A 22,558-nucleotide genomic window follows, 5' to 3' on the forward strand; every position below is an offset into this window, starting at 1 on the left:
CCTGCACTGTTGCCTTTGTGTTTTCTTTCCCAATCAATTTACTAGAAAAAAACTGATTTTTTTTTTAAAAAAAGGTCCCTTCAAGTTTGCTGTATATACCAGGAAAAATCCCAGTATATACTGCATTGGATCCTCTGGGCCAAAGAAACAGCCAAATCAAGGAGATAACTCAGAGAAGATGTCACTGCACTGTGATGTGTACAGGTGGTATCTATCACTGTGATGTCTTATATAGTCTGCAGAGTGTATACAGGCGGTATCTATCACTGTGATGTCTTATATAGTCTGCAGAGTGTATACAGGCGGTATCTAGCACTGTAATGTCTTATATAGTCTGCAGAGTGTTTACAGGCGGTATCTAGCACTGCAATGTCTTATATAGTCTGCAGAGTGTTTGTATACAGGTGGTATCTAGCACTGCAATGTCTTATATAGTCTGCAGAGTGTATACATGTGGTATCTAGCACTGCAATGTCTTATATAGTCTGCAGAGTGTTTACAGGCGGTATCTAGCACTGTAATGTCTTATATAGTCTGCAGAGTGTTTGTATACAGGTGGTATCTAGCACTGTAATGTCTTATATAGTCTGCAGAGTGTTTGTATACAGGTGGTATCTAGCACTGTAATGTCTTATATAGTCTGCAGAGTGTTTGTATACAGGTGGTATCTAGCACTGTAATGTCTCATATAGTCTGCAGAGTGTTTGTATACAGGTGGTATCTAGCACTGTAATGTCTTATATAGTCTGCAGAGTGTGTACAGGCGGTATCTAGCACTGTAATGTCTTATATAGTCTGCAGAGTGTTTGTATACAGGTGGTATCTAGCACTGTAATGTCTTATATAGTCTGCAGAGTGTTTGTATACAGGTGGTATCTAGCACTGTAATGTCTTATATAGTCTGCAGAGTGTATACATGTGGTATCTAGCACTGTAATGTCTTATATAGTCTGCAGAGTGTTTACAGGCGGTATCTAGCACTGCAATGTCTTATATAGTCTGCAGAGTGTTTGTATACAGGTGGTATCTAGCACTGTAATGTCTCATATAGTCTGCAGAGTGTATACAGGCGGTATCTAGCACTGTAATGTCTTATATAGTCTGCAGAGTGTTTGTATACAGGTGGTATCTAGCACTGTAATGTCTCATATAGTCTGCAGAGTGTATACAGGCGGTATCTAGCACTGTAATGTCTTATATAGTCTTCAGAGTGTATACAGGTGGTATCTAGCACTGTAATGTCTTATATAGTCTGCAGAGTGTTTGTATACAGGCGGTATCTAGCACTGTAATGTCTCATATAGTCTGCAGAGTGTTTGTATACAGGTGGTATCTAGCACTGTAATGTCTCATATAGTCTGCAGAGTGTTTGTATACAGGTGGTATCTAGCACTGTAATGTCTTATATAGTCTGCAGAGTGTCTACAGGCGGTATCTAGCACTGTATGGGGTCAATATCGGCCCCAATTTTTTCAAAGTAGAATAGAAACAGGTGTAAACTGCCAAGAGAAACCAATCTCAGCTCGGCTTTCATTTTACCAGCGCTTATAGCTGAGCTGTGATTGGTTGCTGTGGGCAGTTTACAGAAGTTTGTTTAACACACTGATAAATTTGAGCCATTGGCCTTTGTGTAGCGTTGTATATTATTACCAGTATGTATGTATTTGTGGTTATGGTGGTGTAATTTGGTCATATTATTGCTATTATTGGTCTTGGTATACAGGGTTTTGTTTGTTTGGTAACAGTATGAAGTTAATATGTATAGTGATATTTGTATTATTTGCTACCTGTATTACTGTATCAGACAGACGTGTACAGCATTATGCCCAGAAGACTGGCTTACAGTTTTATTGTCTGTAAGATATTCCTGGGGTGGCGGTACAAACCATATATCGTTCTATATGCTAGTGCTCTTGTTGTAAATAAGGGGGGTAGGGTCGGAACTGTGATACTGGCTCCCAGAAGCTGAACATACCTTATCTATAAACTGTATACCAGGGAGCGGCCTCTTGTGGCTGGAGGCAGAACAGACCAGAATGATTGTCACTTATCCCATAGACTTCTGTTGAAGAATCTGTGCCACGATCCCACTCTGCACTAGGACATGACCCTTTTTTTTTTTTTTTTTTACAGCACGGGTCGTCTAAATAGACAAATAGTATTCGGTGGGCCCTAAATTTGCCCATGATTGCGAATTTGCGATCACGGACAACTTCACGGGAGGTGAATGATGCCTTAGGATATACTCTCACGGTGCAGTTACTGCAGTGCAGTTACACACCATAGAATATGGAGTATACTGTCAACATCATCAGTAGATCAGTGTCTTTTGAGGAGCTAGAGCCAGTACTATCTCTGCATGCTGTGGGGACAGTGTAATAATCGTTCCGTCTATAATCACCCAAAAAGGCTAGAAGGCTGGCCTGTCATCTTAATTATAACCAGAGACACACAGAGCACATAAAGGAGGATGGGACCAGGCCTAGGCTGTCTGCTGGCAGTATGCAAACAGGCCCTTCCTTGCTTGTCTGGCCAATCACAGGAAAGCACATGCTCATCTCTGCTATATAATGTTATAGTGCTGGTGAAAGTGCATTGGAATGAACAGACTGACACTGTTTTGGGGAATGATTTACAGTACGCAAATATAGATGGCACGTGGTGGGAGGAAAGGGTTATTAATGCACTGGGTTTTTACAAGATGCTATGTGAGCAGAACAGCAAGAAAGAGCAGCAGCACAGCAGGGAGGGAGTTGTATTCTGTGAACAGCAGATTGCAGGGTAGTGAGAGCCTAGTAGTCTGTGTAAGGCTGGATTTACACAGAACGATTATCATTTGAATTTGATGATCAATGAAACAACAGTGACAAATTAAAGGAGAACTTGTAGGTATAAGTTATTAGGGTGGATTTCAGTTTGATCATGTCAATATACCCCAACAGGGAAAGATCGAAGATTGTGGGAGGGGGAGAAGCCGCTGGGGATCGCTTAGATGATGCATGGTTTGGGCAGCATAAGTGTGGTGACAAGTTATCTGTCCTTTCAGTTGGAGTTTTCCTTTAATTTATTCTTGCCACTATATAATGTAAACTCCAGGAAAACTTGGCACACTTGCCTGTTTACACTGACTTTCCCAAAAAGAAAATGCAAATATTCATAGTGTTTGATATTACAAGAAGTTGGACTTTGCTGTGAGCACTCAGGCTTATGTATTGATCCTTAAAGTGTAGCTGTAGATTGCTTACAGTAGGTAGTGTACTTGAAAAGGTTAAGATGTAGAATGGGGACATCATGTTTACTTTATTAAAGGGTTTGGCCACTTTATAGTAAAATAGTTTAGTGTACAGTATTAGTAAGTACTCACTGTATAAACTGACAGCAGCGCCCTGTGTACCTCATAGAGCTAATATAAGACTCCCCTCCTCCAGGCTGTGCTGTCCTGCTCTGTAGTGAGTCTGTTGATAAGATGTCCGACATGGAGGAGCATGTGACCATGCCCCACCACCAGTGTCCTCCATAGGAACATACAGGCTCAGTGATGATCACTGGGGGCGGGGCATCGTCACATACTCCTTCATGTCGGCCATCTTAAAGACAGGATCACCACAGAGCAGGGCAGCCCAGCCTGGAGGAGGGCAGTCTGATTTTAGCTCTATGAGGTACAGAGGGAGCTGCTGTCGGTAAGTGCAGTGAGTACACTTACATATACTGTACTCTGTCTGAACTATTTCATTATAAAGTGGCCAACCCCTTTAATTAATTGTCGAATTTTAGGCTAAACTAGGTACAGAAGGTTAAAGAGTTAGTGCGTTGCTACACATTTATTCACTAAATAACACATATTACAAAGTTATACAACTTTGTAATGTGTGTTATTTAAGTGAATGGCCCCCTTGTGAGTATAATGCACCACACTTCCGGGGGGGAGAGGGGTTTACACATGGAAGGCGGCCATTCACCTAAATAACACACATTACAAAGTTGTATAACTTTGTAATGTGTGTTATTTAGTGAATAAATGTGTAGCACCGCACTACCCCTTTAAGCAATGCTCATACCCATAATATTTGCCAGAGGTTTCAGTAAGTGTGCATTGTTTAATTATACAGTGCACATGGAGAACAATGGACTAGGGCTACATTGTCATTTTGGCCGTGGAAATGCAGCCAAAAACCTTAACACTGAAGTTGCTGTGATATGATAGTTATAAGATATCAGACCTACTATCAGACTGCAGCAACATGAGTTTTTACTACATTTGACTACTTTTAGTTACTATGCAGAATCAGTGCATCAGTGCAACTTTGCAGTATCAGTGTGCCTAAGGACATATTCACTCAATTCATACATGAATACTACATGTGGTCCCTGTACCATAATTGATATGGGAATCCATGACATATACAATTTACAATTTTTCTGCTGCAGAGTTGTCTGCAAAAATATTAAATATTACTTGTTAATTAGGTCTAACTTGCATTAAAAATCCTCCACCTATAAAGTGAAGATCCATAGAAATCCAAGAGTATCCCTCGGAATTACAATTCAGATCTGCAATGGAATATTCTGTGTGAACATGCTCTAAGGAAAAGAGGTGGGCTTGCACATTGCCACTTTGAAGTTCCATTTTGCAGGTGTAATTGCTTCAAGTCTAAAATAAGTCAAATTCACAAGGCTGGATATTACTGTAGTGGTCGCTGCATGCGGGCTAATGCACAGCCACATGAGGTACCTGACAGCCGCACTGTTTAGCTGCTAAAACTGCAGTATTACTGGCCAAATTGTACAGCTGTTGGCCACTGCATATGGGAATGGATTTGTCCACTTGAGGCAGACTGGTATAAGATCCCAGAAAGAAAACCTTTCGCACATCAGTATTATACTGTCTGTAATTCCAAATGCATAATTGCATACAGTATATTACCCATTGATTTCAATGGACCCTTGTACACCTCTGTAGTTGCCATGGATTTGTAAAAGGGTTATGATCCATGCTGCAGAAAATTCTGGCAAGCTATTAAATGTATAGAGTTACTCGTCCGTATCCCTGTCTATAGTTGAGGGTGTGCAATTATGGGCGGGATTAATGATGTGTGAATAAGGCCTAAAGGAATCCTTTCCTGGCTATTTATGTTTTGTTTATTAGAATATATTGTGCCACTTTACATATTCTGCTACTTTATGTATTGTGCTACTGGAATACCCTTTTGATTATTGACTGACTGCCTTCCCGCTAGGAGTGTGCATACAGAGATAGCTGTCAGTTAGCGGGACTGCCCACTGGAAGATTTATCGCTGAATGAGCAGAGCATTAAGGATCCATTCAAACATACAGGATCTACAGCAGCTTGATGGACAAAATTTGAAGCTGCAGATTTGATGCTGTCCATTATTTAGTTTCATTTATGTCTGCCCCATCAAATCTGCTGCAGATCCTATATGTTTGAATGGACCCTCAAGTGATGAAGTTATACTCAATGGGGGGGATTTATGAAGACCGGCGTACAAGTATGCTGGTCTTATATTAAGCCCCTCCCCCTTTTTCACAGCAGGATTTACTAAGGATTCTTAGTGAATCCGGCTGGCTGGGCCCCTTAATCTGCGCCCGGCGTACCAGATCTACACCTGCTTCTAGCGTCATGATTTGCTGTATGATTTGTGCCCGCGAGCAGGCGTAAATCATGATAAATGAGGCGTCACGTCCCCCAAGCTCTGCCTGCCCGTACATCAGGGAGAAGGGGGAATCTGCACCTTCTCCCTGGTGTACGCCCCTGGCGTATGGTTCGTAATCCCCCCCCCCCAATGTGTTTCTATAAACTATATATTAATCTGCTCAGCTCCTCCTGCTCTTTAAAGGGGTCATCCACTGCTACTAAACCATGGCCACTTTCTTCCAGAGACAGCACCACTCTTGTCTCCAGTTTGTTTGGGGGTTTGTTACTCCAGTTCCATTGAAGTGAATGGAGCTTAATTCTAAACTGCACCTGAACTGGAGACAAGAGTGGGTCTGTCTCTGGAAAAAAGCGGCCATGTTTTTGTAGCACTGGATAAACCCCTTTAACCCCCTAAGGAATCGGGCCTAAAATGAGCTTAAGGACCGGAGCAAATTTTATGAATATGACCTGTGTCACTTTATTCATTAATAACTTCGGGATGCTTTTACCTATCCGGCTGATTCTGAGATTGTTTTCTCGTGACATCACATTTCTTGTAAATTGGAGTCGATACTTATAACGAATCCAACGAAACGAAAACCAAAATAATGTGAAAAATTGTAAAAAAATGCATTTTTCCAACTTTAAAACTTTTCTGCTTATACAGAAAATGGTTATGCCACATAAATTATATATTAAATAGCATTAGCAACATGTCTACATTATGTTGGCGGCATTTATTAAACTATATTTCATTTTTTTTAGACAATAGAAAGCGTAAAACATTAGCAGCAAATTTCCAAATTTTCTGTAAAATTTCAAAATCAGATATTTTTAGGGACCTGTTCAGGTTTAAAGTGTATTTGAGGGGACTGTATCTTAGAAAGCCCCACAAAGCACGCCATTTCAGAAACTGCAGCCGCAAAACTCTGCAAAAGCATATCCAGAAAGTTTTTTAACCCTTTAAGGGAGTCACAGAAATAAAAGCTAAGTGTGTAAGAAATTTGAAATTTTAATTTTCAGTGCAGAGATTTTATTATCCAATATAATCCAATATTTTTCATAATTATAAACTTATTACCAGAGAAATGCACCCCAATATTTATTGCCCCGTTTCTGCAGTTTATATAAATACCCCATATGTGGCCCTAATGCGCTATTTGACGCAACCACAAGCCTCAGATATAAGGGAGCGCCTAGTGAATTTCAATGGCTCCATTATATTTGGTCATTTCTGACTGTACCACTTCAGCTTGGCAGAGGCTCTGGGGTGCCAAAACCTAAAAAACACCCCTAAAGGGACACCATTTAGAAAACTACACGCAGCGATCAGGGAAACCGCGGGCGTAAATGTACGCCCGTTTGCGTTAAGGCACGGGTTTTGGGGGCGTACACTTACGCCCGCGGTCGTTAAGGGGTTAACATGATGCCTGGCAGAATGGACTGCATTTTCAGTGAGATAGGTTAAAATGTACTTGTTCTAGCTCAAGCTGAGTTTAGATTGTAGGGTAGAATGATCTCTACGCTCTGAATACTTTTTCCTAATTTGTGTGTGTTCTGGACTTACAGTCTTTTGCAGTCGGACTCGCATCATTAGCCGCAGTAGACCAATGCATAAATGTATACATATTTTTCCACACATTAGCTTTACAATCCGATGCCCTCTCCCAATGCTGCCTTGCTTTGTATTCTGAACACAGGCTTTAGCCTCTTTCCTGCCATGTAGCGCTCTCTGGCAGAGAAGAGCTTATGAGGATTGAAGTATGCGGCATAGCAGGCTTTCTGCTCGGAGCCCACAGAGAGAGGGCTCTGTTTGGTCCTGAAACCTCTCAGATGTTGTGATGAAATACTGTAAACCCAACTGGTTATTTGGAATGCGAGTAAACTAATTATATATGTAAGCTGATGGATGCTGCCGATTTTCTGCACTGTACCATCTGCTTGGCTTCTGCCCAGAGGAGTGACGTCCCTGATCCTTCATGCCTTTTATTACTGGGCGACACCAGATTAAACCCTCTTCATCCATCACCCGTGATAAGGGATAATGCCTGCTGCGTATCTCATGCCACCCTGTGATTAACTGGATGCTGCTGACTCCTTTAATGTCTCTGTATTTAATACAGACATCTGTTAGGACAGGACAACAAAGTTCATGGGTCTGCCGTGCATGCTCATCATAGAATAAATGAAATCACTGTCATTTTAAAGGAATACTTTGCCGAAAATTAAATGTTCTTGTTATGTAAACTACTCCTAGCCACTACAAAATATGCCATGTCTCTTGTCCCATGAATGCTGGGTGACCAGATTATTGGATTTTTATGTTTGATCAGATTTGGTATTTTAATATTATTTACTGAGGTCATCTCCAGAGTCTGTACAGCCATGACCCATATGTTTCTGCGACTAAGCAGCTGCCTTGCTGACGTGTCCGAGCTTTATATTTATCCTTCAAATTCAGTGATATTTCTTAGGTGGAGGATTAACAAAAATTCCTACCGTCAGATTAAGGATAAATTTACTGTACTTTCTCTCTAATAAACCTATAAGACCGCGTGTCCGCCACTCACATTGTTTTCTGTACAAGCATTTGCTGCTGTCTTCTCCCTGCCTCGTCATCTACGGAACATCCTCTTTTTTTTTTAACTCCAATTTTTTTTTGTAGTTCTAAAAAGCATTATAATGGAAATGTTATAAAAATACACCAAGGACGTTCTTTTAATATGCTGGCACAGTAGGAGCCTAGGATGTTGCCGCAGTGCACTTATGACCATGAGTAAGAACATGTGTAGTCCTTGAAACACGTTATTATATGTGTGAGAGATTTTAAAGCCACTGACATGCTGGATGTTTGTCTGGTTTGACATTAGGTACTAAGTTATTGGTATAGTTTAAGTTGCATACAACAGCCATTGGTTTAGTTCATAATGAAATATATGAGAACATTCCGGTAAATGTCTCCTGGCTGGACACTAGAGCCGTCACTCAGAGCTGGGAGCAGGGGTCATGGAAGTGCACATCACAGAGAGCTCTGGTCACGTGAAGGATTAAGGCCCTATTCCATGGAATGATTATCGTTCATAAACTCGCTCCAACGACCGCTTGTTAATGATAATCGCTTCATGGAATTGGTGTAAACAAGCGAACGACAAAGGCGAAATCGTTATACTGTCGTTCAAAATAGTTTTTCAGCATGTCGAAAAAAAGTCGTTGGTTATTGAAAGATAATTCGCTAATCGGTTCGTAAAATTAGAAATCTTTCAGTCGTTCGTAAAAAGGTTTAAAAAAAGTAGGTGTGTCGTATGGTCATGATCACCCCGGAGAACGTTTTAAACGACCATGTAACGACCGCAAAATAATCGTTACACTACATATATCGTTCACGTTATGGTTCGCTAAAAAAAAATCGTTTAGTGATCGTTAAAGAGCGGTTGTTGGAGCGAGTTTATGAACGATAATCGTTCCGTAGAATAGGGGTATTACTCCAAAAAAAGTTGTCCCCATTTGCAATAAACATTTATTTTATTTCATTGTGAGCAACCCTTCAATAGGCTTTGCCTTGTTTTGTGTTTACTTTTGTGAAGCAGATTTATACATCTCCATGGTAACAGACTACAAACTAGAGTTGTAGAGTGATTGAGGAAAAGCTTGTTTCACTTTGGAGGATGTGCAGCAGATGATGATGAGATGATTATTATTATTATTATTATTATTATTATTATTATTATTATTATTATTATTATTATTATTAAATTAAAGGACCACACAGACGATCCAGCGACCATTCGCACAGCCTGCAAAATAGGCCCTAGTTTCCCTCTATCTGTCCCCTACTTTTTCATTTTAATATAAGCTCCCCCTTCCCAGTAGGCTTGCATGCAGTAGGCTTCAGACATTCAGAGGAAAGGTCACATAGGTACCAATAGGGTCTGAACATCATTGAAATGTAGAAATGTTGTGGAAAGAAACAGAGTGCTTTTTTAATGTCAGTCAGTAATACCCCCTCCCCCACACACACCGTTTATCATCTATAAACAGTATAGGAGATTACTAGCAGACTTGTGGGGGTCCAACCATAGGGCCCCTGATTGGTCCAAAGAGTGGAAGAGAAACGTTCTCTAAGTGGAAGCAGTGGCAGGGCACCTGTGCGACTATAAAGCTTGACTCATTCTCTGTGGGGCATCGTAACCTTCGCGAGTGCCGAGCTTGGCAACGTTCAGAAGCCGCATAGATAAAGAATGGGCACTGTAGCTTCATTCACTCAAATGGCATTTATCCTCCGTTGTAAGGATTTGCTAGTTAGGGAATATCCTTTAGATAGGGGATAACATTCCATGACTAGAAGAGCTGTATAACTGTATGACAGTGCAGATGTACCCTATTCCACAACATCCTCAGAAAACCAGGTTGTCTACTTTGGCTTCAAGGGCAGAAGCAGCGGAAATTCTACAACCCCATTAAAAGCTGTTTACCCAGGTGGTAAGTGTAGTGAGCACTGGCCATATTTATAAGGAACGGTATAATTTATGAGCAGTCATGTGCCGCACACATTGGGATGACCTCAGTTCACCTTTATGGCCAACAATCATCTGCTTTAGGAAAACAAGTCAGATTTATAATGGGGAAGAATATAAAGTGATATGTATTTTCAGCCGACATATGTTATCATTTACCATGATTTCGGGAAGTTACATCGTAACAGCTGCTGAAGCCACAATGGTAGGGACGTAATCCAGTTTGGAGTATTAAAACCAGCAGGGAAGATGCTCGGTGTAGGGCTAATCTGAGGGTGTTAGGATTTTTTGCTCATTCAATGTAAGACTTGCCGGTTATGGGATGAGAGAACATAGTTTTTTCCTATCTGGGTTGTAGTGTGCAGCATCTACTGAATATTACATTATTCCTTCACATACATACACACACGCACACTACATTGACATCAATCTCTGTACACAGTAATAAAGGAAAAGCTGTCAATCATCCTGCCTGGTCGGGTAATTTTTTTTTTTGTGTGCCATGAAACATCCAATTTATGGCTAAAGAAGCAACAAAAAGGCCATATTTTTCTCATTGAGCTCTGTCCACACATCAGGGCTGTGGAGTCGGAGTCGTGGAGTTGAAGTCAGAGCTAGTTTTGGCTGGAGTCGGAAAAATGTACCGACTCCGACTCCAGCTTTAAAAAAATATTTAAAAAATGTAGAATTGAATTTTGATATGAATTTTACAAGTTTTGCTCATGAATATATATTATGAGCAAGATTCTAATAGGACACTGGCCCTATTAGGTAAGGGTGGTTGGGGAATATATCAGTAATAAAGCACTGGCCCTTTTACATAAGGAAGGTTATGGAAAAGTTGTCGGTCACTATTTGGCAGCTTGTTTCTGAGCTGGAAGAGTCCATTGTGTGGGGGGAGATCTGTGCTGTTCTCTTCCTGGATGCTGGATGACTGTATATGAGCAGCAGTGTAATATGAAGATATCCTGTGTAATATAGAGGAGGAGGAGAAGACATAAGTAGTGTAGCAGTAACCTCTGTCCTCAGTGCGGTGTTTTCTCTCTGAGAGAAGATTGTGTGTTTTTCTTCAGTGTTTTATGTCTGCAGCTGTGTGTGTGTGCGTGCTATGGCTGCAGTAGGTTGTGTGTGTGCTATCACTGCAGCAGGCTTTGTGTGTGTGTGTGTGTGCTATGGCTGCAGCAAGCTGTGTGTGCGCGTGCTATGGCTGCAGTAGGTTGTGTGTGTGCTTGCTATTGCGTGCCCCTACAGTGACCTTCTATATCACTGTGTGACCTCTATATCACTATGTGTAACCCCTCTCTATATCATTATGTGTGACCCCCTGTATATCACTATGGCTGACCTCTTTATTACAGGTATCTGGCATTGTTAGCAGTGTTTCTGTGTGTATGGTGAATATTTAGTTAGAAACATAGAAGATTGTCAGCAGGAAAAGACCACCTGCTCCATCTAGTCTAGTTGTGAGTAGTACAGGACATGGAGGCTGGAGACTGGCTGCATCCACTGCACACACAGGAGAAGCTGCTTTTATATACAGTATTCCTTTATTCACTCAGAAGTCGCCCCAGGATCATGTAAGACATTAGGGAAAAGCTGCTGAGCCAGTGTGATAAATAAATCCCCTGGTATATGACTGGCCATTTATCAAGGAGCAGCAGTCGGGAGTCGGAGTTGGAGTTGAAGCTGCGGCTTACCGACTCCACAGCCCTGACACACATAGTACTGTATTTTACATTCATAGTTGTTGGGGGACCTGTGACCAGTCTGAAGTGGTGAAGGATTAATTGGGATGTTATGCCCTATGCAGGTTGAAGTAATAGATTACCCTCCCCCATCCAAACTACAGTAATATATACTCTGTGTGTGTGTGTGTGTACAGTCATGGCCAAACTTTTGAGAATGATACAAACATTAATTTTTACAAAGTCTATTGCTTCAGTTTTTAAAATGGCAATTTGCATATACTCCAGAATGTTATAAAGAGTGATCAGCTTAACAGCAATTACTTGCAAAGTCAATATTTGCCTAGAAAATGAACTTTATCCCCCAAAACACATTTCAACATCATTGTAGCCCTGCCTTAAAAGGACCAGCTAACATCGTTTCAGTGATTGCTCCATTAACACAGGTGTGGGTGTTGATGAGGACAGGGCTGGAGATCAATCTGTCATGATTAAAGGGGTTGGCCACTTTATAGTAAAATATTTCAGTACAAAGTATTAGTAAGTGTACTCACTGTATATACTGACAGCGGCTCTCATAGAGCTAAAATCAGACTCCCCTCCTCCAGGCTGGGCTGCCCTGCTCTGTTTTGTTTCAGTCCATAAAATGGCCGACATGGAGGAGCATGTGACCAGGCCCTGTCCCCTGTGTCCTCCATAGACATATAGCCTCAGTGGTGGACACAGGGGGGCAGGGCATGGTCACATGCTCCTCCATGTAAGCAATCTTATGGACCAAAACACCACAGAGCAGGGCAGCCCAGCCTGGAGGAGGGGAGTCTGATATTAGCTCTATGAGGTACACAGGGAGCTGCTGTCAGTATATACAGTGAGTACACTCACTAATACTGTACACTGAGCAATTTAACTATAAAGTGGCCAACCCCTTTAAGTAAGAATGACACCACTGGACACTTTAAAAGGAGGCTGGTGCTTGGCATCATTATTTCTCTTCTGTTAACCATGGTTACCTCTAAAGAAACATGTGCAGTCATCATTGTACTGCACAAAAATGGCCTAACAGGGAAGAGTATCGCAGCTAGAAAGATTGCACCTCAGTCAACAATCTATCGCATCATCAAGAACTTCAAGGAGAGAGGTTCCATTGTTGCAAAAAAGGCTCCAAGGCGCCCAAGAAAGACCAGCAAGCGCCAGGACCGTCTCGTAAAAGTGTTTCAGCTGCGGGATTGGGCTGCAAGCAGTGCAGAGCTTAATCAGGAATGGCAGCAGGCAGGTGTGAGTGCATCTGCATGCACTGTGAGGCGGAGACTCTTGGAGCAAGGCCTGGTCTCAAGGAGGGCAGCAAAGAAGCCACTTCTCTCCAGAAAAAACATCAGGGACAGACTGATATTCTGCAAAAGGTACAGGGAGTGGACTGCTGAGGACTGGGGTAAAGTCATTTTCTCTGATGAATCCCCTTTCCTATTGTTTGGGACATCTGGAAAACGGCTTACTCGGAAAAGACGAGGTGAGCGCTGCCACCAGTCTTGTCTCATGCCAACTGTAAAGCATCCTGAAACCATTCATGTGTGGGCTTGCTTCTCAGCCAATGGAATCGGCTCTCTCACAGTTTTGCCTAAAAACACAGCCATGAATAAAGAATGGTACCAGAATGTCCTCCAAGAGCAACTTCTCCTAACCGTCCAAGAGCAGTTTGGCGATCAACAATGCCTTTTCCAGCATGATGGAGCACCTTGCCATAAAGCAAAGGTGATAACTAAATGGCTCAGGGAACAAAACATAGAGATTTTGGGTCCATGGCCTGGAAACTCCCCAGATCTTAATCCCATTGAGAACTTGGATCAGTCAGGATTTGGTCCAGAAGCTGATTGAGAGCATGCCAGGGAGAATTGCAGAGGTCCTGAAGAAGAAGGGTCAACACTGCAAATATTGACTTGCTGCATTAACTCATTCTAACTGTCAATATAAGCTTTTCTTACTCATAATGTGATTACAATTATATTTCTGTATGTGATAAAAACATCTGAAAAACACACATAAAAAACAGAGGGCAGCAGATCATGTGAAATTATAATATTTGTGTCATTCTCAAAACTTAATAAAAGAGACATAATTTTCTTTTTTCTATATTTGTAGTATATTCTTATTTTTGTTTAGCATGCTGTATTACATCCAATTGCACAGAAGACTCTCCTTTCTGTGTATTCTGTATTGGTTCAAGTGAAAGTTAACATATCTTTACTTCTGGGGATCTTGGAACCTGCTAATTTTCTTGTGCCTCCATACTAGGGCAATGACCCATAATGCTAAGCAATCCTTTAGACCATCTGCTTCAGAAAGGACATTCCCTAGTTGCCATAAATGTCTCCTGCTGATCAGGCCACAACATTTTAAATGGCTGAGCATCGGTAACTAATAATGTGATAGATGGCAATTGGCTCCGCTGTCAGCTTCTGTAGAGCTATGTTGTTGTGCGGAGGTAGACATGATGCAGCTAGGGCAACCAAGACTTCAGATGCAGCGTGCTGGAATGCTTGCACTTCTGTATCTTTTATGTGTTGTATGGTGAATGAAATGCATACCCAATGATTAAAGGAGAAGTCCGGCGAAAATTTTTATTAAAGTATTGTATTGTCCCCCAAAAGTTATACAAATCACCAATGTACACTTATTACGGGAATGCACATAAAGTGCTTTTTTTCCCTGCACTTCATCACTGCATCAAGGCTTCACTTCCTGGATAAAATGGGGATGTCACCACCCGACTCCCAGAGCTGTGCGGCCTGTGGCTGCTGGAGAGGATGATGGCACAGGGACACTGAGGGACACAGGGCACTGGAGGGACACTGAGCATCCCTCCCTTAGGGTCCTCTTAGGGTCCTCTTTCTCTATAAATTGACCCTAAGGGTGCGTTTACACAGAAAGATTTATCTGACAGATTTTGGAAGCCAAAGCCAGGAATGGATTTGAAAAGAAGATAGATCCCAGTCTTTTATTTATGACCTGATCGCTGTTTATAGTTTTGTTTCTGGTTTTGGCTTCAAAGATCTGTCAGATAAATCTGTCTGTGTAAACGCACCATTAGGGTCCATTTACACAGAAAGATTGTCTGACAAATTATCTGCCTAAGATTTGAAGCCAAAGCCAGGAACAGGCTATAAACAGAGATCAGGTCATAAAGGAAAGACTGAGATTTCTCCTCTTTTTAAATCCATTCCTGGCTTTGGCTTGAAATCTTTGGCAGATAATCTTTCTGTGTAAAAGGGCCCTTAGCCAATGTATCCACAAATCAGCAGCTAGTGCATCAGTTCTTGATTAGTTTTGTTGCTAGCAATCAGGGCTGTGGAGTCGGAGCTAGATTTGGCAGGAGTCGGAAAAAATGTACCACTCCAGCTTGAAAAAAAATCTATTAAAATTTTATAACTTCGTTTTTATATGAATTTTATAAATGTTATTCAGCAACATATTTTAGGTTCTATTAATCTAAGGACCATATTTAATAAAACCATGTGCCAATTCACATTGTCTCCTGCTCCTTCTGCTTTCCCACCTTAGGAGACAAATCTTCCATGCCTCTGTCTCACATTGTGGGTTTGCTGAGCACAGGCTGATGATGCAGACAGGGGGCAGGGTGTGATGTCACGGGAGGCTTGGCTGAATCCCCCAATCTCTTGAGTGATCCACCATCTCTGAATGGCCAGAAGCAGGTGCAGCACTAATTTTGCGGATTGTGATGGGTGGGGGACTGTAATGATCAGCTGAGGGAAAGCATTGCATTCTGGGAACTGCTCAACCAGGAAGGACAGAAACACAAAACAGAACAAAACCCCCAAACAAATGGATTTTTGGTAGTTTCAAAACTGGGATAGACAGGTAAGTAATGCTATATGCTTCTGCAGAAGTTTTCATTTTTTTAACCTCTACCTGGAGTTCCCCTTTAAGCCTGCAGGCTGAAGGCTACAACTAAAAGACAGCCATGTTTATATGTTACTAGCTATGTTTAATGAATGTTTCTATGCTGACATCTGGTTTTCCCCAGTATCCTTGTGCCACATATTCTAGCTACACCTACTGTATGAGTTCTGTATTGTGCAACTACATGTCTCTTAAGAGATGATTTTATAGTAATGATGACTATTGCAAAAGAAATCCAGATAAGATTAAAGGAAGTATAGTTAGGGTACTTGAGAAGTGCGGCTGATAGAAAAGGGAGAATAAGCTGTGATATAAGCTTGTCGCCACTTCCTGCAGTTTGTCCTGGTGTCTCTGTTACTATAGCTATACTATGTCTTGGTAAGGCTATGCTCCCATTTCTGGAACATATTGTGGGAACAATTATGTTCTTTTAGTGGATGTCTGTTTAATGTCTACTATTTCACAATGACGTCCATGCTTTCAAAATAACGGTTGTTATTTGGCCTCAAAGTGACGGACGTCCAAAAAGACCAACAACGAATAGACAAAAAAAATTGTGTCTTAACCTAGCCCAAAAGGGGAACATTTTGTGTTCTTTAGTTATCCACTAATGGCTTTCAATTTTTGAGGTTATATAGGAAGGGACTTTCAGAGGTCTCTGTTCTCACACCCTTTATTTTCTACTGGAAACAGGTTCACACACAGATGTTTTATGGCTTTAAAAAATTCAACTCAAATCAATGGAAAAGACAGCAGAGCATTCCCATACACTTTAATTGTGTGGTCATAATTGTTAGAGCCATAAAATTAAAGTGTTAATGTCACTTAAATAAACTTTTAACATGTTGCACAGACATGTCAAAAGTTTATATTGGTCAGGGTCTCAATACAACTGATTGCAGGCAATGGACTCTTTAGACTTATGATGGAACCAGTCTTCTGCCATTAACCGGATTGAGCACACTTCTCCCAGCTATAACTAATGATCAGAGGGGTCTCAGTACTGAGACACCAACCAATCTAGACTTTTAACATGTATGTGTGACATGTGAAAAGGTTGTGTAAATGGCAGTAACACTTTAGGTATCCCGGATTTTCTTTTTGGCTGTGGCAAAATGACTGTAATTTGGGAAGTAAACATCCCCAAAGAGTCCTAAAATCTAACTTGAAAACAGACAGTAGTCTACAGACATCTGAAATATGGCCAAAAAAATAGCAACAAAAGGACCAAAATCCACCAAATGCAAAAAATGTCTAAACATTTTTGGATGTTTAAGCCTGAAAATTGCCCATTTTGAAGCTCTAATTGAGCTTTAAAAAAACTGTATAATGAATATATCCTTAAAGTATTTCAAATGGCATGGCTCTAGGGGCCAGAATGGATTTTCTTGTTGTCAAAGGTAAAGGAATTAGTAGAGCCCCCCTCGTGTGTTGCAGGTTATTATTTTCATGGTAATCCTTATTTATGCTGAGTAAGCTTATCCCCTTTAAGGACTTGCTTAGACCTGCTATTTGTTCATTAAAGGGGTAGTCCCATCCAAATATTACCATCCAAATCTGCCAAATATTACATTTTCAGTGCAGTTTGGTTCAAACAAGGTGAGACCAAACAAGTATATTGGATTATGTACTGTAGTTATGGAGGTGTTCTGCCCCTGACCTGAGGTATTCCACCCCCAACAGATCCTGTATGGCAGCACATGGAGGCAGTACAGGCTCCAAAGCTGTGCCAGGTATACAAGCCTCTAAAGCCCCTATTACACAGTGCGATTGGAGGGAGCAAGAGCAAGCTTGCTCCTACAGCGAGCGGGTAAGTGTGGGGAGCTATGGGAGGGGCTCCCTGTATGATCTTAAGATCGTCCGGGCAGCCCATAGGAGATAGCGGCGGTCTATTACACAGGACAAAGGCTGCAGATCTTTGCTATTGTTGTCTTTCATCTTGAACATGTTGAAATACAACGATCAGCCGACATTTTTCATCGAACTTAAACTCTGTAAATGAAAAACAGGGTGCCAGTCCTTATATCATGGTATAGGACTCTAACAGCAAGCATTCCTCACCCCATTTAATGATATTTCTCTTTATAAAGGTTTTCTGTTCAATCAGCTGCAACATAACCGATTCTTTTTTTTTTTTCAATAAATTTGCCTTGTCAGAGAGAGTAGATTGAAAGAAAATTTTTCTATGGTTGGGCTCCTTGTGATGTACGAGGGCTGGGGTAGAGATACAAGAAGACTATCTCAGAGAGACAGACCTGTCACTTTTCATTGACCTATAAAAGCTACCTTTCCTATGAAGTTGTCTTTTCGTTACAGTTTTTGTGAAGCAGAAAATATTTGACAATATCTTTCTTGACTGTCACTTTGATAACTTGCAAAAGGCAGTATTACAGTGTTTAGTGCATTTCAGATGCAGCCAAGTGACTTGGAAAAAAACTTTGGTAAAACCTTTACTGTGTAATACACATTGTCAAATCTGTTAACTTTCTCTTAAAGGCTGGGAAGCGGTAAGTTGGGATCTCACAGCATTTTCTTTTTTTTTTTTTTTTAAAGCAATGATTTCAACACGGGGACAGGTCACCTATTCTACACACCTTTCTCACAGAATGCATGGTGCAAATGCAGGGCATAGAATAGTCCATATTGGAATCCTACTTACAACTAAAAACTGACACTACACCATGTGCACGTACCCTAAAACAGGGATGGTGAACCTTCAGCCCTCCAGCTGTTGCAAAACTATAATCCCCATCTTGTCTGGACAGCCGAAGCTTTAGCTAATAAAGCAATTACAAAATAAATGAATAATGTTGTTAAAATGGACATTTTTCAAACAGCTAAAGGACTGTACAGATCATAGGTTACTTTTGTGAAAACTGGCTCCCCACCTGGGCCTCACCAACAACTAGGGGGCGCCTCACTGGTAAGGCCCGCCTCACAGTTTGAGAAGCACTGCTATAGAGAATCAATAAAGTGACAGTCACACATACAAACTGCCGCTTAATACAATCCCTGTTCTTTTTGGTTCTGTTGTAGATATACAACCTACCTTGACCTACTTCCCTTATAGAAGTCTCTGACATACACATAGTGGCATAAGTTGGGCCCTAAAAAAAACAAATGTACGCTGGGCTGAATATTCTTTCGGGCTTGTTGATACACGCCGGCCCAGTGTATGCCAGTCAGTCTCTTTTGCCATGTGCTGGTTGGTATTTCCAGAATCTCAACCACTTAATGTGGAAAATATATGAACATAACTGTCCCCAAATCCACACACAAATCTGCAGCATTATGTCCACAAAAACAAAATATAAACATCCACTGGTAATACTTGTGAATACAATTAGATCAGGGCTACGCTGCATTTTTGGGTGAGATTAATTTTTTATGGGTCACTGTCGTAGCCACTTGGGGGTCACAACATGACCCCATTCACTTACTATATAATGATGCATGATCACTACTGAGGGCATTTTTGGGTCATGGCTGAGACTGTCATCTAATCCCAGCCTTGGATAAAAGTTCTGTCCATTATAGGCAAAGGTTTCTATTACTCATGTAGCATTTCATGGCTGACCTGCTGCATTGTAATAAGTGTTGGACTGTCTACCAGCAGATCAGCATTGTTAGATGTGTCTGTCTGCAAGTAATGTATATACAGGAACCGTCTGGTGCATAGATGTATGAAGACTGTGGCAATGCTTTCCTCAGAAGATGTTAGTTCCTTATAATGGCAGACAAGTGTGAGTAAGCTTGCAGAATTGAGAAGTAGTTTTTAGAAGTGAGAAAGTACTGCGAGTAAAGAGGAAACTGTTATGGGGCTCTGACTTTATCTGCTCTTTATGATTTATCGTCCAGTCAGAACTTGCTGATAGATGGGCCCATAAAGTAATGCAGATGGGACCATTTCCCTAACCATGTGCAGTTATTGTAGGGAGTGATGTTACTGGTTGTTTTTTTAAAGGGACACTAAAGCTAAAAATGAATGGAACAGAAGGAAAGAGATCCTTCCTATAGTGTGCACAATGCTGGCTTCCCCCGGAAACAAACTCTATCCGGTATTACTAAGTGTTGTAATAGACATGTTCCTTTTAATACTTTACACAGTTCTACTTCCTCGATGTTCACAGTTTAATCAAATATCCCCAGGACGTGATACACTTGGGGCTCTGCATAATGCTGCTTGTTGACCAGGTAATTTATTTATTTATTCTTTTAAATTGAATGTATTTTCTCCAAATTATTATATAGATGTCACACTTTTTTTTCCTTTTAGTGAAAGGGTATGATATACCTATGTTGCTAGCTGTGTACATGAACACTTCTTCTAGGGTTCATACAATGGGGATCTGCTGCAGATCAGTTGATGAAAATGCAAAGCATGTCCATTGTGTAGGACTGTGAATAATACAAAATGTGTCTGTAGGGCTGCCCATAGCTATTGCAGTGTATTTACTGCCTTGTTACTAATAGTAGGTGGTTTGCATAAAGGTATGGGTGTCTAGATAGCGCTCTGGAATCATGGGTGCTTTAAAAAGAAATAATAGATCATCCTAGGCTATGTTCACACTACGTATATTTGAGGCTGTATTTGGTCCTCATGTAAGGTCCTCATAGCAACCAAAACCAGGAGTGGATTGAGAGCACAGAAATACTCTGTTCACATAATGTTGTAATTGAGTGGATGGACGCCATTTATTGGCAAATATTTGCTGTTATTTTAAAACAACGGCTGTTATATTGAAATAATGGCAGTTATTTACTGTTATATGGCGGCCATCCACTCAATTTCAACATTGTTTGAACAGAGCCTTTCTGTGTTTTTAATCCACTCCTGGTTTTGGTTGCAATATGAGGACCACAATACTGACTAAAATATACGTAGTGTGAACCCAGCCTAATTAAGGTGTAATAAATGGGGTTCAGGTCTGAAAATAGTGCTGTAACATATACTTTTACCCATGCATTGTTAGCTGGCCAGAAATAGTGTGGGTGAGCATAGCCAAACTGCTGCTTTCTTTTGAAGGCTACTCAATTTTTAAGCTGCATTGGCAGAATTGAGCCAACACGAGCCAGATACCTTTGAGAAGCAAGCTTGGTTAGACATGTAAGTCCTGTTAGGGCACCCCCGGTGGCTGTGGCTGGATATGTCCTGTAATATATAAACTGCATAATGTTGTTAGAACAGTATCTCCACTGGGTCGCACCCAGCAGTCTGCCATGTTGCTCTAGTGTAAACCTCTTTGGCATTTAGGTATGGTATAGATTCTGAAGCTAGGCATTGCCATTAGATTTTTGGTCAAGTCTACCCTATAAAGAAGAAAAATGTTCATGTTATCAAGGTTTTTTTTTAATGTCTATGTCTTTCTAAGTTTTCTCCACCCTTCTTTGGGCTGACACTGTCTTTCACCTGCCCTGCTCTTTGTGTTGCAGCTGTGCACCATGCCAGTGAAGTACACCTTTGTCCTGCCAGTAAAAGACATTTCTGTTCCCGGGTACACAGCAGCAGCCGCATGAAATGCAAAACACAATGCGTGTCTGTTTTATTTTTCAGACAATTGCTTGACATCATCAGACAGTGCCTGCTCCCTTGTGTGGCAATGCCAGTTTTACTAAGACTCAGCCTGCGCCTTCCACACAGTTACTTTAATTCTTCACACAGCTCAGCCCCTGGCAAAGGTGCAGAGATGTTATTTATCTCTTCTGACAGCAAAGGTTTCTATTACAGGCATTGGTGCGTTATGAACCCCGCTATTATCTGTTGCAGTGGGAAGGTTAAATGTTTCTTATTTGGGGGGAAAAACACACAGCAGTTTAACTTTATTGTGCTTAGTATTACCCTGTGCTGACATCCAAATCAGGCACTTTTAATCATCAAACCCGAAGATTTTTTTTTTCAGTGGCATAATATTATCTTAAAGGGGTAGTGCGGCGCTCACATTATACAACTTTGTAATGTATGTTATGTCTGTGAATCGCCCCCTTCCCGTGTCCCCCCACCCCCGCACGTGTACCCGGAAGTGTGGTGCGATATACATACCTGACACGTGTCGACCCTCGTCTTCTGTCGATGCAATCTTCGGGAGGCCGGACAACTTGCTGCAGCCGTCCCGCATGCGGGCCCCCCTCTGCAGCGTCATCAGCTGTTCAGCCGCGATTGGCTGAGCATAACTGTGCTCAGCCAATCGCGGCTGAGCACAGTTATGACGCGGCAGAGGGGGGCCGGCAGGAGCGGGTCGGCCAGCCTCCCGAAGATGACGTCTTTGAAGAAGATGGCGGACGGGGTCGGTCGACATGGATCAGGTATGTATAGCGCACCACACTTCCGGGTACACGTGCGGGGGGTAATGTGTGTTTTTCTGTGAATAATTGCTGAGCGCCGCACTACCCCTAGCAAACGTACCATCAGGTACATTCGCTTAAGTGTAGCATATCAATAAAATGGCGGTGGTGTGGGGAAGACGGTGCTGCGGTCCTTTTTTTTTTTTTTTTTAACCGCTGCCCAGCACCGTTCTATTCCCAGGCACCGGCTTAGGCTGAAGCACTGAAGGCGGGCCGGCCTATCATGCGGCTCAATTAGAATAGATGGAGCCGCTTCACAGAGGAGCGGGGATTTACTCCCACCGGGGGCGGAATGGCCCGCCTTCAGTGCTTTAGCCTGGGCTGATGCCCGCAATAGATGGGCGCCATGCGCAGGAACCGGGCGGCGGTTCAAAAAAAGGGCTGCGGCATTGGCTTCCCTGCACCAGCGCCGTTCTATTGATATGCTACACTTAAAGCGAATGTACCT

At 41.7% G+C, this 22,558-nt stretch overlaps 1 protein-coding gene across 2 annotated transcripts in view; it reads left to right on the plus strand.

Annotated features, from left to right (window-relative positions):
* The window catches only part of PAK3 (p21 (RAC1) activated kinase 3), a 142,822-nt gene that overhangs the window by 8,701 nt on the left and 111,563 nt on the right, over positions 1 to 22,558 (plus strand). Inside the window, exon 1 of one of the 2 annotated variants that reach the window (XM_069942709.1) lies at positions 19,921 to 19,962. The exons of the other annotated variant lie outside the window; for it this stretch is intronic. The gene's annotated coding sequence lies outside the window, so the exon portion shown is untranslated. Of the gene's footprint in view, positions 1 to 19,920; positions 19,963 to 22,558 lie in introns of those variants that run through there. 2 annotated transcript variants of the gene reach the window in all.

Source organism: Dendropsophus ebraccatus, chromosome 10 (assembly GCF_027789765.1).
Source record: "Dendropsophus ebraccatus isolate aDenEbr1 chromosome 10, aDenEbr1.pat, whole genome shotgun sequence".
NCBI lineage: Eukaryota > Metazoa > Chordata > Amphibia > Anura > Hylidae > Dendropsophus > Dendropsophus ebraccatus.